Raw genomic sequence first — 17697 nt, 5'->3', positions numbered from 1 at the left:
GCACGTGCTGCAGGAGAGTGACAGAAATGATTGCGTGAAAAGGAGTGTGCTGGGAAGTTGTTGCAAATAGCTTCTATACATCTTGAGTGTGTGTGTGTGTGCGTGTGTGTGTTTAACAGGCACGTGCAGTATGGGAGTAGCGGGTTGTGATCACCACAAACTGGGATGTGGCTGGACGGACTCTTGCCTGTCCGTCAGAGCATTACTCATGGTCTTGTGAGAAGGACGACCTGCCACGAATGAGAGCCGGTGGGGTGTGACTGTGAGGGCGGAGTGGGTGAAAGACGATGTGGGGTGTCAGTCGGAACACTGGGTACAAGAATAAGAAATGAAAAAGTGTAAAATGACCGAACAACAGGAGACTTTTGAACTCATAAGAGGAAAGAAGGCTGCGTCTAGATGAAAGAAAAGGTTGGTCCAATATGATAGCAGGCTTTGTGGGATGAGGGAGGGCTCTGTGCGATACGAAAGCTTTATGCATTATGAGAGAAGGCCAAGTGCTGCATGAAAGAAGGTTATGTGCAATACGAAAAAAATATGTTTTGTGAGGTATGTAAGGAAGCACACTCTGAGATACGAGAGAAACCATGTTGCAATATGAGAAGGCTTTGTGAGACATTTGAAGTTTGTGCCATTGAAAAGAATATGAAAGAAGGCTATTACATTCGAACGAGAGAAGACTGTGAAATAAAAAAAGTATACATGTTTCAGAATGAGAAGAAAGTGTGCACTTGGGAACAACAAATGTGACAGAAACGTCCATGACTGTACTGTGCAGGAGCTATACGTGTAGAGAGGGAAGTATATACATACGAAGAGATGCACGATATATATATATATATATATATATATATATATATATATATATATATATATATATATATATATATATAACTGAATCTGGTATGAAATATCTAACTTGCGAAGTCCTGGAGGGAAGTGCTCCTTTAGCAACGTGGGGGTCTGCTCTCTGGCAAGCGTCGCAACACTCTGGTTGAATCCAATTACCGAAAGCTTAAAGCAACCTTTGCCTGCCAACGTTCAAACCACCGCACCGAACGTCAAGAAATATAAAATCTTTGTCTAATATGGTCAAGGAGCCGTGTACTCCGGGAGAAAACTCACGTTTGGAAAGGTCAGACCTCAAAGTACTGAAGGTCAGGAGTCTTGGTGTACCCAGATGAAATATAAACAAGCAGGGCCACAGAACAACAACTTGGGGAACTCAAGCCAACGTAAACAGTGAAAAAAAAAAAGTCAAAGTTCGTATGGGTCAGAAGCGCATTTCATGCAGCTGGAAGACCGTGTGAGAAAAGGTAGTAAAAATCTATGTACTCAAGAAAAAAAAAAATAGGTTATCCATATAACCCGACAAGTTGACATGGGGGGACCATATACACAGTGATGGCAGCGGCTCATGGTAGGCTGGGGCAGGTAGGGTTTGGGTCAGTCCCAGGTAGGGTTAGCCAGCTCCCACCACCAATCCTAACCCAGCAGTGATCTCTACGTGAGTGGACTTGACCAGGTGGCGGGCTGGTGGTGTGGCACGGTGTCACGTGGTGGAGGTCAGGTCCACGCGTGGCTCCTGTTGCACGGTGTCACATAGTGCTGGTGGTGGTGGTCAGGTCGGCGTGTGGCTCCTGATGTTACTGGTGTGGAAAGTGAATGCCACAGTGTGTGTGTGTGTGTGTGTGTGTGTGTGTGTGTGTGTGTGTGTGTGTGTGTGTGTGTGTGATGCCTCATATGGTTGGTGTTCCTGGGCTACGCCTATAAGAGGTTATACCATGATTAAAAAAAAATCACCTTTGACGGGGCTGTATCACTGGGGGTAGGATCTCCACATGAGTCCACATTTCCTTGATATTAGTAGTAGCGCCTACCTGAACTGCAGGAGTATTTATAATAGGTTCTGGATGACACTACCAAGACTCATAGAAACTGGTTCTGTGGATATTGTAAATGAATATATATATATATATATATATATATATATATATATATATATATATATATATATATATATATATATATATATATTTTTTTTTTTTTTTTTGCTTTGTCGCTGTCTCCCGCGTTTGCGAGGTAGCGCAAGGAAAATGACGAAAGAAATGGCCCAACCCACCCCCATACACATGTATATACATACGTCCACACACGCAAATACACACACCTACACAGCTTTCCATGGTTTACCCCAGACGCTTCACATGCCCTGATTCAATCCACTGACAGCACGTCAACCCCGATATACCACATCGCTCTAATTCACTCTATTCCTTGCCCTCCTTTCACCCTCCTGCATGTTCAGGCCCCGATCACACAAAATCTTTTTCACTCCATCTTTCCACCTCCAATTTGGTCTCCCTCTTCTCCTCGTTCCCTCCACCTCCGACACATATATCCTCTTGGTCAATCTTTCGTCACTCATTCTCTCCATGTGCCCAAACCATTTCAAAACACCCTCTTCTGCTCTCTCAACCACGCTCTTTTTATTTCCACACATCTCTCTTACCCTTACGTTACTTACTCGATCAAACCACCTCACACCACACATTGTCCTCAAACATCTCATTTCCAGCACATCCATCCTCCTGCGCACCACTTTATCCATAGCCCACGCCTCGCAACCATACAACATTGTTGGAACCACTATTCCTTCAAACATACCCATTTTTGCTTTCCGAGATAATGTTCTCGACTTCCACACATTCTTCAAGGCTCCCAGAATTTTCGCCCCCTCCCCCACCCTATGATCCACTTCCGCTTCCATGGTTCCATCCGCTGCCAGATCCACTCAAAGATATCTAAAACACTTCACTTCCTCCAGTTTTTCTCCATTCAAACACACCTCCCAATTGACTTGACCCTCAACCCTACTGTACCTAATAACCTTGCTCTTATTCACATTTACTCTTAACTTTCTTCTTTCACACACTTTACCAAACTCAGTCACCAGCTTCTGCAGTTTCTCACATGAATCAGCCACCAGCGCTGTATCATCAGCGAACAACAACTGACTCACTTCCCAAGCTCTCTCATCCCCAACAGACTTCATACTTGCCCCTCTTTCCAAAACTCTTGCATTCACCTCCCTAACAACCCCATCCATAAACAAATTAAACAACCATGGAGACATCACACACCCCTGCCGCAAACCTACATTCACTGAGAACCAATCACTTTCCTCTCTTCCTACACGTACACATGCCTTACATCCTCGATAAAAACTTTTCACTGCTTCTAACAACTTGCCTCCCACACCATATATTCTCAGTACCTCCCACAGAGCATATATATATATATATATATATATATATATATATATATATATATATATATATATATATATATATATATATAGCTGAACCCAGGCTACCGAGAACAACAGGCGGACAGCGAACCACTGGACCAACGGTGGGACAAGAACCCGTCTCTCTGGAACTACTGGTCTACAGCTCCTGCAGTACAGGAGTCTGCACTTTTAAAGATACAGCCTCGCAAAACCACTTTTCCACCCAAGGCAAAATAACCTCTTGCAAACGGAGTCAGGAAACCTCTCTCTCTCTCTCTCTCTCTCTCTCTCTCTCTCTCTCTCTCTCTCTCTATATATATATATATATATATATATATATATATATATATATATATATATATATATATATTATATATTATCCCTGGGGATAGGGGATTAAGAATACTTCCCACGTATTCCCTGCGTGTCGTAGAAGGCGACTAAAAGGGAAGGGAGCGGGGGGCTGGAAATCCTCCCCTCTCGTTTTCTTTTTTTTTTTAATTTTCCAAAAGAAGGAAGAGGGGACCAGGTGAGGATATTCCAAAAAAGGCCCAGTCCTCTGTTCTTAACGCTACCTCGCTAACGTGGGAAATGGCAAATAGTTTAAAAGAAAAGAAATATATATATATATATATATATATATATATATATATATATATATATATATATATATATATATATATATATATATATATAGAGAGAGAGAGAGAGAGACAGAGAGAGAGCGAGAGTTGAACTGAGAGAGAGAGATGAGAGGTGGAGAGGAATGGAGGGGGAAGCAGTCATGTGGGTTGTTTACATTCCCCCAGGGGGTCATGCAGGCCTGACCGGGCTGGGGTGGTCTGGGGTCCTCGGCACCCCCCCCTTCCCCCTCAACACCCCCCCCCCCCCCCCCCGACACTGATGAATATTAACGTATTTCATATATTGTTTTAGTTTGTCCGAGTGAATATGTATGAGCCGCCCTGATACATGGACTTCAAGTTCCCAGTTAATTGGAATTTATAACTTATTGTGAGAGCCTTGTTAGTGTAGGCTTTATTGGTGCTCCCAAGTGGCGCGGTCTTCGCAACGCGCTCACGAGTGAGACGCAGACGTCCCCTGCGACTACGAGTGGGTTGAGGCCTTTGAGCAATGCGATGATCAGGTCCGAGGGAAGACCATCGTGACTGAGGGTCACTCCGTCGTGATCAAAGGATCCTACCATATCACAAGGTGATGGGGATTTCACACAGGGATGATCACTGGTCTCAGGATACTGGTGTTGAGCCGGGTCGGACGGGTGGAGGCAGCAGCCACCGCGCTTCGTATTAATCTCAAACTTCGGGGTACACTGTACACGTAGGCTAGACGTCCAGGTGCGTGGCTGCCGGCCGTCCAAGCCCGCCAGATCCTACACAGGAGATATACCATCCCTACTGTTCACACGGTGGTCGCCTTCGACGGCACATGACGAGTAACCTTTTGCTTGTCACAATCCTCCACCATTACTTCCACTACGTAGTGATGAGACACCTCACCAGCTGCCCCTCTCAACACATTCACATTCAATAGTCTCTCTTTAGCACGCCTATCAATCAGTACAATATCCAACAATGCCCGCCCACCATGTATCCCACTCACCCACGTACGCCAGTGGAACGCAATATCTTAGATACGTTTAAGAATAAACATTATTTACGCCTCCTTAGTAACACAACGTTTATGGTTATATAATATTCTCCGTACGTGGTGTGTCTGATTTCCTAACGCTTTCCCCTTTAACCTCTCTGCTTCTTGTCTTCACTATCACAAACAGCCTCGAAAGAATCCAACGATAAGTTATTGTTTGTATTCCTTTTCTTTTTTTTTTTTTTTTTTTGTGTGTGTGTGTGTGTGCATGTAATTCCATTTGTATGTTACGGGGAGAGAGTTATGCAGTAGCGTTACCCCGTTTCTTAACCTAGTATATATGTATCATGTGTTTACTTCGAATATCTATCGACCAGCCTGAAAGGAAGAGATACAACCAGGATTCGAACCCCTGCGGGCCCAGCCCCGGGCGGGCCATGTCGACTCATGGTTAGTAACGCTCACCACAACACCACAGAGGCTCTTGCGTGTGTGTGTGTGTGTGTGTGTGTGTGTGTGTGTGTGTGTGTGTGTGTGTGTGTGTGTGTGTGCGCGTATCTGCCTATTTGTTTAGAATGGAGAGGGAGTTTTAAACTCGAGGGACTCCCATCTTTTGAACTTTCTCCAGTATCCCTTAAACTTTTTAAACTTTTGTATACTGTGTGGGATCTTGTCTCCTGAACTTTTTCTACCATCATACATATTTCTAACCTTCTATGTTGTGTCAGCAGTCAAAATATCATCATCAAGTTTATTCCACTCATCCACCACATGTTAAAACAATTCGTTACGTCTTTTCTAACAAGTGTCCTGTTTGCTCTTCTGTCCTCTGGTTTATCTCTGCACCTATCGAAGAACTGTTCACTGTCAACATCAACAAATTTGTTTACAAGCTTGAAGACTGTGTTCAAGTCACCCCTTACTTTTCTCTCTTCCATGATGGGCAGATTTACTACTGTTATTACTGTAACTCCAATCTCTTACTTCTGGTACCATATTTGTTGGCCTCCTCTAGACCCTCTCCATTAGTTCCTGTGCGCCAATGAGTTGATAAAACATCAGAAACATATTCCAGTTTTGACCGAATATACGATATGAGTATTGTGTTGAATATTCTCTTATCCACGTACTTGAAAGCAGTTCTAATATGTGTCATCAGACATTATGATTCTCCTAACTTGGAGCGCTGGCGATAGTTACAATGTCGACTCCAAGGTCCCTCTTATGCACAGATTCCCGCGGCTTATTTTCGTATCCACGCCGCCTTTCAACGTGCCTCATCCTCATTAACCACGTACCAGGCCAACTGTTTGAGTCTGTGTAGTTCCCCTTTTGAGGTGAGTCCTCTATCTTCACTTCCTCGCCGGCCTTGGTATCATCCGCAAACATATTGAGGTAAGAGCTTATTCATATAGCGAGTTATTTTCACTGAAGAAGAACAACGGTACCAGGAACAGGCCCTGTGGTACACCCTCGCCCATTTCGAGAAGGCTTCTCAGAAATACGTCCTCTTGTTCCCCCTCCTGCATGAAGTTACCCACTTCCCTTTTCCATCCATTGACTGTTCTTACACTATGAACGTTGCATGTTATATATTTTTTCTGAGAAGTTTCTTGCTTACTTTATCATCATGGCTTCTAGTTGCTCTATCTCAGCATTTTTGGAAGAAATGTTCACTCTCGACACCGTCAAAGAGACACTGGCAAAGAGACCAAAAAGTTGTGATCAAGTCACCCCCTCTGTCTATTCTCCTCCACGATGGGTAGATTCATGGCCTCCGTCCTGACACTATAACTTGGTTCTCCTAATTCTAGTGCCATTATCGTTGCCCTCTTTATGTACCTTCTCTAATACTTCGTATTTCTCATAGTGCGGTGACAAAACATGAGATGCATATTCTAGTTTTGGCTTCCTCTACGACGTGAACAGTTTGGTGAATAATTTTCCCTCACCCATGTAGCTGAGCACGAGTCTTATATCTGTCAGCGGACAGAGTGTCTAGTCTACGTTTCTCCTGAGGTGAGGCTCCTTACGACACGGTAGGCACAATGTCGACTCCCAAGTCCCTTCCTCACACACTGATTCCTTCAACATATTTCCTTCTTTCATCGCGTTCAATCGAATTTCATCAACCTACGTATCACGCCAACTCTGGTGTTTGTCTGGGTCCCTTTGTCAGCTGATGCAATCCTCATCACCCTCTGCTTCCCCCCTAGGCCTTGGTATCATCCGCAAACATATTTAGACGGGAGTTTAGCACAGCTTGTGTGTATGTGTGTGAGAGAGAGAGAGAGAGAGAGAGAGAGAGAGAGAGAGAGAGAGAGAGAGAGAGAGAGAGAGAGAGAGAGAGAGAGAGAGAGAGAGAGAGAGAGAGAGGTGGCTGCTGCACACATCTGTACACATGCTCATTCACACATAGAGAGCCAGGGAGACCAACCCGGGCAGGGGCGGCCTGCGGGCAGGGTCAGGGCAGCCAGGCGTGAGGCCAGGGGAGGGACTGCAGTGCGAGCACCCCCTCGGGCGGCGGCGCCCCCTACCTACCTGAATGGTAATTAACTTATATCTTGTTGACTCCTGCATTTTGTACCCGTATCATGTTCTGCCGACGGGACTCTGTGTGATACCGTACGGTCACCATGGACCTGTGGCCACACTGTGCCACCATCGTCATCAGTGTGGTACCATGGCGCGTGATCAGTCCCATGGTTATACTGATGATACACGAGACTTCAGCCAGTCCTACTCTGCTACCATGACCTGCAGGATACTTTCACTTTCGCGTCACTGTCACGGTGATAACATATCATTCAGACGGTGATGGCCACTGCAGTCCCAGCCACTGTGGTGCCAGTCACTGCAGCAACAGCCACTGAGGTACCAGTAATTCGAGGTTGCGCTCCGAACGGGAGCTGGACAAGGTGAGCTCCTTTAGAGCGGGGTGTCCCTCGTCGACGGTGTCCTCCTGATCGTCAGCAGACGACGGTGCAGCCCCATGATAGGCAGACTTCTCTCCAGCAGCGTCACCACCCCTAACGCCTTGTTCACGTGGGTTAACAGCTTCTCGCTCGTGAGCTCAAGTTACCATACCTCACCATCGTGTGTCGTTAAGGTAATGGCGGAGCACACAGGCAAGCAGCTGTGACCTTACCGCCTGTGGTGAGACAAGGGAAGCGAGAGGGAAGAAGGGAGTGATGGTGTTACCAGGGGTGGGTAACCAGAGTGGTGGTGGTGGTGATGAGGCAGGCACCACAACAACCACAGCCCAGCCCAGCCATTCTCTCCGTCGCCTTCATTAGCAGCGGCGCAGATTGCCAACAAATAATAATCAAGGCCAGAGCTAAATTTTCCATTATCGCTCCACAAACTTTAAGGCAAAAATTGGAGGCCGCCCCCCGGCTACAGACTGTACCAGGAGGAACATTACCTCCAGCGGCGGAGGTTTTCACTCCTCACTCGCCTCATTTACTCCTGCAGGAGTGATAACGGCAGTACGATAACTTGACGCACTGTCGCAATAATGCCAGCATCAGAAAAACTTTACGTGGCAAACATGTTTCATTCTTAATCGTCTGTCTGAGCGCTAATCAGCAATCCTTTCGTGGAGCAGAGGCGAAGCAAATCGTACCCCATCATACCTCATCACCAGACTCCATAACAGCCATCAGACAGCCACATACACGCGCTCACGACAGGTGCTGTGGAGTCAAGCTTCACGTGGAAGGTGTGAGCAGGCGAGGAACTCAGACGGGAGGGAATGGAGGAGAGTGGAGCCAACACGGAGTACAAAATATTTTGCCTCCTCCTCCCTGCCTCGCCACGGCGGTGGGGATAACTTAAGACAGCAGAGTACCACTCGTGCACATCTTGAAGACAAAGACTCATCCCGGGAGTGTACCGACACAACCCTTTCTCACAACTTAAGTCATTAATGTGACCATTAACCCTCTCAAGTATGTTGACTTCAGGCCTTGTGTAAGAAAATTCAAATCCTCCCCTTCAATAAGGCAGCTCGACCCCTACAGTGCGACAACTTAACACCATCAACGAGTCGCTTTAGTCCAACGAGTTCGATACCACAGGAAACCTCAATGACTGACGGCTTTTGATAACTGCGTATGTAACGCGTTTCTTCCTACATTATGTAATCCTAGGAAGCACTACCATCCTGACTCACACTTGGTGCCCAGGACCACGCGACACGCACCTGCGTGGTAGTGATCTGTAGACAGCAGCCACCTGGGGAAGTACTTGCATCATTCCTTCCTGCCTTCACATACAACATCCTCTCTCCTCACCACCAGCATCACCCTGTGACCTTCCCATCCTCTATCACTCCCTCTCACACTCCCCAACTTTATCACTATCTCCCCACCTGTCAACCACTCTCTCTCCCTATCTATTTCAACCCCCTCCTCTTCCTTACCTCATGACTCCCAATTTCCCTTTCCTTCTGTAAAGCTCCTTCCCTTCACCTTACATGTATCACTCTCCTCTTTTTTTCCATCACCATGAACCCTCCCTCATCTCCATCACATTCCATCACTTAAAAGATGATGCTTACTGCATCCCTTACTATGCCTCTCCTCCCCTAATACATCACTCCCTCCTTCCTTCTCCCACGTGTATCACCCTCTTTCTCCCCAGCTGTATAGCTCCTTCTCCCCGCCACCTCGCGTTCGGGGAAGTCTTTCCCTCCCAGCTACATCACTCCCTCTTGCCCTCCCCACGTACACAGTCCCCCCCCCCCCCCACTTTCCTGCATCATTTACCTTCCCCTTCCTCCAAGTGTGTTACCCTCACTCCCTCTCCTACTTATGATACCGCCTCTCCCCTCCCCACCTATGTTAGTTCCTCCACCCATCCTCAACTGTATCCCTCTGTTCCCGACTTGTATCATTTTCTGTACCTTATGTACCACAGTCTTTCCTAAGTGTAACTTCTCTCTCCCTCCTCCTCCTCCTATCCTGCACCTGTATCGCCGCTATCTCCCTCCCCTGCACCAACCCTGACGCCTCGCACTCCGGTCCGGGGCAAGTCTCGGCGGAGGGAGGGTGTCTGTCCAGCTGATAAATGGTGAAGCTGTCACGCATAAAATTGGTGGGCTGGTCGGCTCCTTGAGTGTGGCGTTATCAATCAAAATGCTGGAGCATCACGGGTCCCACCGACGGCGCGGGGCGACAACTCACACCCTTGGATTTATCACCTCCTGACGGGTTATTTGGCACCAATATTGCCGGGCCGTGATGATGCGACATTTCCAGCCCCACGCCCAACGCCGCACCTACCCACAACACCGTCACTTGTCGCTACTGTGCCTTACTACAGCACAGCACAGAAGACCTAGCTCCTCTCAAGAAACATTTCTGGCGCTTTCAACACGTTACTGCTAACGCTTTTGATACTATAAGCATCGCACTGTACACAATTACGTATTGCACTATGTTCCGTTGTGTCGCTATTACATGTCACTGTCCATTGCTGAGAACAATGGACTGTGAGGTTTAAGATAAGATGGCACCGCTGTGCTCTTTCCTGTCAATACCACGTACTACTGAAAACGGCTGTGCGGTGATCTCACAACACACCTAACTTTCCTGAGTGGTTATTATTGATTTGTACAGTGACCTGCATAGCATGGGCAAAACATGCCACAATCGAGGCCATCTCGAGTGAAAGAAAACGTAAAAGAAAAAAAAAAGGAAATTAATCAGGGCTCCGCACGTGTTTCTAGACCTGACCCCTTAAGAAAGACAGGTTACAAGAAGAGGGAAAGACAAAAGGAAGAGAATCCTACGGTTGAGCTGTTCGAAGAAAAGAGGAATTATCACAGCAGCCAATCCTCCAGTGGCTGAGGACTGCTACCCATAGAAACTGTGGGGTGCAGCAGCCAAACACCTCTCCACCTTGTGGGTGGGGATAAATGCAGACCGCTCACGGGAGCAACTACCAAAATAATACCTACAGGATGGAGAGAGGGAGCAGCACCATCGCGGCGAACGGAAACCAACAAACACGAACACTTCTTTCTTCTCGGCTCGGTAATGACGGCATTGGATGGTTGCGGAGCGCAGTGACCCGTGACGAAAAGGGTAGGACATCGGCAGTTTACATGGTTACTTTGACCATATAAAAAAATTCCCATATTCTAATCTACGTCGCACCTCTCGGGAAAGATGTAAGAATTGTTTGGAAATATTGTGATATACGGGAAAAAACGCCCAAATAACCTACAAGTTAAATCATGTTTGCATTTACTTTTCTCATGGTGATCGATAAAACACGGGCTATATAGATGCCTTGTTCATGGTCATCTTGGGATAAAAGGCAATTAAATAAGGAAAGAATTAAGAAATTAATCAGAGTTGCTAGGATTCTTGTGGACCTTACTCTTAAGGGTATAAAAATGGACCTTACTCTTAAGGGCATAAAAAGTTATGTGAAAAGTTATAGGGAAAGTGGAGAAAAGGTAGAGAGTTCTTACAGCTTTGCTGTTAGAGGTGAGGAGGAGGTAACACAAAAGTCAATCCTCGTGTGGCTGGTTTACATACACAAACTATGGGAAGCAGCAGCAGCAGCAGCAGCAACCGGGCGCGTGCTTTGGGTCACAAGCCTTGGCGGCAGGGACAGCTCACGAAGACACCATCAGCCAAAATAATAACCTGCAGAGTAAGCTGAGGGTGGCAACGTCACGGGGCACAGTTGGCGATGGTGTTACTCCATTGTGGTCAATCATCCACCAGGCCAACGGCCAACACTGGGGGTTGAGTGAGGACAGGTGAGCGCACCCTCAGCTTGACTCAGCTGTGTCAGTCACAGCTTCCATCACATACCTGACTCCCGAGTCGTGGGGTCACATTCTCAAGCTGACGGGAGCAACCGAGACAGACTCTCTGTTATGATCGTGGCTCTACCATGTTATGGAGAGGGTGACAATTATTTGTTATCGGATACTTCCAGCTCCAGTGAATGATAAGGAGTTGATCATCGCCTATAAACCGTTATACAAAGTTTGTGTTGAGAACACAGTGTGGAAATTACGGCCCAACGAAACACACGAGTCTTGTATCAGTGGTTGACGTAACACAACCACACTGTTAACCCCCTGGGCACGACGGGAAGACCCATGAGCACGACGGGACGACCCATGTGCACGACGGGAAGACCCATGAGGACGACAGGACGACCTATGAGCATGACAGGACATCCCATGAGCACGACGGGAAGACCCATGAGCACGACGGGACGACCCATGAGGACGACGGGACGACCCATGAGCACGACAGGACGACCCATGAAGACCCATGAGCACGACGGGACGACCCATGTGCACGACGGGAACGACCCATGAGCACGACGGGAAGACCCATGAGCACGACGGGAACGACCCATGAGCACGACGGGACGACCTATGAGCACGACGGGAAGACCCATGAGGACGACGGGACGACCCATGACCACGACGGGAAGACCCATGAGGACGACGGGACGACCCATGAGCACGACAGGACGACCCATGAAGACCCATGAGCACGACGGGACGACCCATGACCACGACGGGAAGACCCATGAGGACGACGGGAAGACCCATGAGGACGACGGGACGACCCATGAGGACGACGGGAACGACCACTGAGCACGACGGGACGACCCATGAGCATGAGCACGACGAGAACGACCACTGAGCAGAACGGTGCGACCTTGGAGCACGACGGTATTGACCCTTGAGTTCACCCTTGAGCACGAGGGTATGACCCCCCCTGAACTCGACGGTGCGACCTCTGACCTGGCTTTGACCTCCCACCATAAAAGGTCAGATCATGAGCTAGGCCGCCGTACCCAAGCACAGCACCGCTGTGTGTGTGTGTGTGTGTGTGTGTGTGTGTGTGTGTGTGTGGGGGGGGGGGGGGGGCTGATGGTGTAATGACTTTTGGAAACGACATTTTCTTAATTAACTGAAGCTTTTTCTTCGTTATATAGTATAAACTGAGATACAAAATTTATCTTTGGTCTGAATACAAAAAAAAAGTCTTTGAGCTCTGCAAGCTAATCAATGGTCAAGAATCCCACTCTAATTAGCCAATCAGGGATGAGAATAGTAACGACCAATCAAGAACCATCACCAACAGTCAGAAGCACTACAACACCCACCAGTCGTTTATCACACCCTAACCACCACACAAGGAACCACCTTCAAACTAGGACATACCTACCAATCACTGATCACATATCAGACATCAACGACCAATTTATATTAACAATCAATATGCACAGACCGCCATGTTCAGCGTCAGCATTACCATCCGAACAGAAGCCTTGAAGATAATCACCAATCAGACATCAAACATTAACCAATCAGTGATCACCCACCGGTGACCAATCAGGTTTACCCAAGATATGATTAGAAGTCTCAAACTGATTACAATTATGGAACTATATATTAACCATCATTCTGGGGGGTAATCACTAATCACCAGTCAGTAGTTACAACTGTCAACCATCAGTCACAACCAACAACTCACACTAATCATTAGTCAAGAATATCAACAACAACCATCCGGGGACTTCAACTCCACTAGTTTGGAATCACTACCAATCATAACACAGGATCCAATACCCACTGCCAATCATAACACAGGATCCAATACCCACTGCCAATCATAACACGGGATCCAATACCCACTGCCAATCATAACACGGGATCCAATACCCACTGCCAATCATAACACGGGATCCAATACCCACTGCCAATCATAAGACAGGATCCAATACCCACTGCCAATCATAACACGGGATCCAATACCCACTGCCAATCATAACACGGGATCCAATACCCACTGCCAATCATAATACGGGATCCAATACCCACTACCAATCATAACACAGGATCCAATACCCACTACCAATCATAACACAGGATCCAATACCCACTGCCAATCATAACACGGGATCCAATACCCACTACCAATCATAACACGGGATCCAATACCCACTACCAATCATAACACGGGATCCAATACCCACTACCAATCATAACACAGGATCCAATACCCACTACCAATCATAACACGGGATCCAATACCCACTACCAATCATAACACGGGATCCAATACCCACTACCAATCATAACACGGGATCCACTACCCACTACCAATCATAACACAGGATCCAATACCCACTACCAATCATAACACGGGATCCAATACCCACTACCAATCATAACACGGGATCCAATACCCACTACCAATCATAACACGGGATCCAATACCCACTGCCAATCATAACACGGGATCCAATACCCACTGCCAATCATAACACGGGATCCAATACCCACTGCCAATCATAACACAGTATCCAATACCCACTACCAATCATAACACGGGATCCAATACCCACTGCCAATCATAACACGGGATCCAATACCCACTGCCAATCATAACACAGGATCCAATACCCACTGCCAATCATAACACGGGATCCAATACCCACTACCAATCATAACACAGGATCCAATACCCACTGCCAATCATAACACGGGATCCAATACCCACTACCAATCATAACACGGGATCCAATACCCACTACCAATCATAACACGGGATCCAATACCCACTACCAATCATAACACAGGATCCAATACCCACTGCCAATCATAACACGGGATCCAATACCCACTGCCAATCATAACACGGGATCCAATACCCACTGCCAATCATAACACAGGATCCAATACCCACTACCAATCATAACACAGGATCCAATACCCACTGCCAATCATAACACAGGATCCAATACCCACTACCAATCATAACACAGGATCCAATACCCACTACCAATCATAACACAGGATCCAATACCCACTGCCAATCATAACACGGGATCCAATACCCACTACCAATCATAACACAGGATCCAATACCCACTGCCAATCATAACACGGGATCCAATACCCACTACCAATCATAACACGGGATCCAATACCCACTACCAATCATAACACAGGATCCAATACCCACTACCAATCATAACACAGGATCCAATACCCACTGCCAATCATAACACAGGATCCAATACCCACTACCAATCATAACACAGGATCCAATACCCACTGCCAATCATAACACGGGATCCAATACCCACTGCCAATCATAACACAGGATCCAATACCCACTGCCAATCATAACACCGGATCCAATACCCACTGCCAATCATAACACAGGATCCAATACCCACTGCCAATCATAACACAGGATCCAATACCCACTGCCAATCATAACACAGGATCCAATACCCACTGCCAATCATAACACGGGATCCAATACCCACTACCAATCATAACACGGGATCCAATACCCACTGCCAATCAGAACCACATACTAATCACTGAGGAATGGTTATCAACCACCAATCAGAAAGAACCAACCCATTACTAATCAGGTCTCGTACACTCGCTATCTGTCTAACAACCAATCACGATTCATTAGATCTCGAAGCAGAATATACTTAGCAACCACCAATTACTGACCATTGCCAACTACCAATAACGAATCACAATCATGATTCACGAATCACTACATACCACAAACGACGAATCACACACCATCCACGAATCACGAATCGCACGCCGGAACCACACAATGCACACCACAAACGAGGCCAACAACGACTAGGAACTGCGCACCATCAGCCAGGGATCACTGTTCGACACCAGATCACCGTCAACCACTACCACCATCATTCGCCAGCAAATCACTGCTGCCACAATCACGGTTCTTCTCCTCTCCCCACCACCACATACCACCAGGAAATCCAATATCAACGAACAATACCAAGTATACACTGCAGTAATTTCCCCGGGACCTTCCCCCACCCCACGCCCCATCCAGCCTACCGTGACACCCTGCCCTCCCTCCCTCCACTCCCGTCGTCATCACCCCCTCCAACTCCCCCAACAACTCTTCCCCCGCTACCCTCCCACCCACGTCAACCGGGCGTAAACTCAGAGTCAACTCGGCGTCAGCTCCCAGATGGGCGGCCCTTCTGTCCCCTTCTCAACAACGTCTTGTATTTGCACTGGAGCAGCTTTAATTGAATCTTGGCGTTTGGGCGAATATATTACGTCTCTCCTACACAATGCCCGGGACGACTCCGCTTGCTGACAGGGGCGACATATTGGCCCAGAGGTGGGGGGGAAGCTTGGGTGGAGGGGGGGGTGAGAGGTGAGGAGGGGGAAATGTAAAGGGTAAGGGTTTTAGGGGGGGGGCAGAGAAGGATGGAGGGACGCAGAATCACGTCTTGTTCTTACCAATTACAAGAGGCGTCTTAGGTGGAGCTGGCGTCTGACGTCTTAATACGTGGGAAAACACTGTCCATGTGAGGCTGTGGGGAGACGAGTCTGCCGCTGCTGCTGTTTACCTTATACTCCTCCCAACACACACGCACATACACACACACACACACACACACACATACATCTTACTCGGTGAAAGCAGCACACATTCTGGTCCTCTCAACTCACTCCATCACCAAGACCACATCTAACAGTTCGAAAAACTGCTGCCGTTGCTGCTGCACCATTCACTCCACCGTCACCTCTCGCCACCTGAGATCCCTCGTTCCCGAGTTAAAAGTTCGGTTACCACAAGCGCATCGAACCCAGCGGAAGCTAGCACAGCCAGCCTGCTGGAGGAATAGACTCATCCCAACTGCTCTGAGCATCATCGATAATGTATCAGTAGACTGCTGTGTTCACTGCTTGTGTACTGTCTGTTCAATCCCTTCCCCATGTCATAGATCCACTGTTGACACCGAGTGCATCGTCTGCATCTTCAGCCCATGGCTGCATTTGATTCAATGAATCGTTAATCACTCTCATTATTATTGGTGTTACGACACACACACCTCATCTACTGCCAGTTAAATACACAACACACACACACACACACACACACACACACACATACACACAGCACAAGAAGGTGAAGTTACAAGACGGTTATACAGCCTGAAGGTATATCGCTCAACTGCATCTACCGACTTACCTATGAACCTGTGTAAGGAGCGCTCGCCTGCGCTATCGAATCCCCTCTGCTCCATCACCAAGGCCTCCCTCCCTCAGGGGAAATGCCCGACGCTGACTGCAGGAGCTCGTATATCTCCGCAACACAGAGGTCAAGAAGCCCACAATCTCTCGGTGAACTACGACCCACCGTCATCACACATATCTCCAGCTTGATATTGGGTTTTCTATCCATGTGGGTTTATACAGACAGTTCCATTTCCACAGACTCTCAACAATTTGGTAATACGAAGGCCTTTACCACTTGCTGCTTTGTCAGCCTCCTAGACTTTATCGACTGTAATCTAAAGACACGCACGACCTCTGTGCCTCTCACCTTTGACCTCATCAAAGCTTTCGACCTAATCATCAATAACATGATATAAAAAATATAAACAGCAATACAGGTCTGCAGGAAAATCTTGCGTTCAACCCCAACTTATTTTCATCAGTACTCCAACGTAAGTAATGACGCATCACTAGGACAAGTGACGTATTTACCGGGAAGGTGACACACCTACTCACTCGACGCTTCTGCCACCTGAATGACGCCACTGTTGTTTCACTAAACATCTACAGACTCACTCAGTCCATGAAGGCAAATCAAAGCCTAAAAACCACTCCCGTGTATTCAGTGATGTACTGGACAACAAGGAGGAGGGGATGTCCTCTTCATGACTGTAGAAGAGCAGACAGGGTGTGGCTTAACTGTGTGGGTAAAGAATGTGGCATATCATGA

This window comes from Panulirus ornatus, chromosome 2 (genome assembly GCF_036320965.1).
Source record: "Panulirus ornatus isolate Po-2019 chromosome 2, ASM3632096v1, whole genome shotgun sequence".
Lineage (NCBI taxonomy): Eukaryota > Metazoa > Arthropoda > Malacostraca > Decapoda > Palinuridae > Panulirus > Panulirus ornatus.
Note: the sequence above shows the minus strand (reverse complement) of the source record.